The 1,364-nt window shown below is 31.5% G+C and overlaps 1 protein-coding gene across 1 annotated transcript in view; it reads right to left on the minus strand.

Annotated features, from left to right (window-relative positions):
• The window catches only part of LOC117170094, a 454,275-nt gene that overhangs the window by 183,814 nt on the left and 269,097 nt on the right, over positions 1-1,364 (minus strand). The window lies entirely within an intron of this gene.

A 1,364-nucleotide genomic window follows, 5' to 3' on the forward strand; every position in this document is an offset into this window, starting at 1 on the left:
CTAGTCGGGAGTGGTGCTGACTGAAAACAGATGATTTGGAGCGATTCGCGCGCCATCTGTTGGTCATTCTAAGGACTTATTGAACTACCCTCGTATCTCGAATTTTGAGACGACGAGACAGTTAGGTATTGTTGGATTATGTCAACTATTGTATATATGTATATAGAGCAAAAAAAACAATAATCTATGATTTCGGAGCGCTGAAAACGATATGTTTTAAGTCGTGTGTGTTCTGCGGTTCTAAGAAGTTTGGCCTAAAGCTTCAAGAGCTCGTAATTTCTGTAATATAAACAATAGCCATGATTGAAATGTGTATGGTGTATGAATCTGATGTTTGTGACACGTTCGTTCTTTAGTCGAATCTCGCATCTCAAAGAGTAAAGACCTGCCTTCCAAGTGCCTTTAATAAATTGATCCTTTTTTGAATAAATCTTTGATAATTGTTCATAACCTGTTTTCCAAAAGGTATAAAACCAGTACTGTTATTGATAATATAAACTTATTTCCTGATAGATATTAGGTTAAATCTGGAACTAAATATTTTTATTTTTTAGTGTAATTAAATTAATTATGATACTGAACAACTTTTTTAATCTATGCTTAATAAAGAGATAAAAGGATATTTCTATTGAAATCAGCAAGTTTGACATTGTATTCATTTAAGTAATAAATAACACAGAATAAAATTTAAATATGTAGTTTCAAGTTCTTTTAAATCGTATAACGTAGAATACTTCTAAAAAACAGAACCAATTTATATTGAACTCTTCAAAAATCGTTTCAAATATTTAACGACACAGAAAATTTAAAAAAAAGTAATTATTCAATTAATTGTTTCGGATTTAAAAAGATTTTGGACCTTGAATTATTGGACAAGTACTAATGATTTTTATCGAAGACATCCTAACGCGTTCCGTTAGCTAAATCGGTTAGGGCGTGTTAGGTGTTTGGTAAATACTCAGTGCGCGCGTGCGATCTCGGACTCGTTTCTTATAGGACTTGCGGATTTTCCAGTGCACTATGCTTCAGCGTAACAATCAAAACATTCTATTAATAATATGTGTAAAACATGATTGCGAATATCCTTGATATTTATATCACAGATATTATTTTCTTTTTTCTGATAAATAACAAATCTTCCATATAGTCATATATTCCATAAGTCATCCATATTGATGTGAGTTTATAGAGAACCTGATTTCCGACACTTTCAGCGTCAAGTAGGGTCTAAATTACATTGAAATCGCTGCTTATTTGGAATCCTACATTTTATATTTCTCCAATTCTGCACATTTTGAGTTGAAATTTTCTTCGCTTTCAATATACATGTGTGTGTATTTATGGGTTTTCTAAGAATTTTAACC

This window comes from Belonocnema kinseyi, chromosome 3 (assembly GCF_010883055.1).
Source record: "Belonocnema kinseyi isolate 2016_QV_RU_SX_M_011 chromosome 3, B_treatae_v1, whole genome shotgun sequence".
Classification (NCBI taxonomy): Eukaryota; Metazoa; Arthropoda; class Insecta; order Hymenoptera; family Cynipidae; genus Belonocnema; species Belonocnema kinseyi.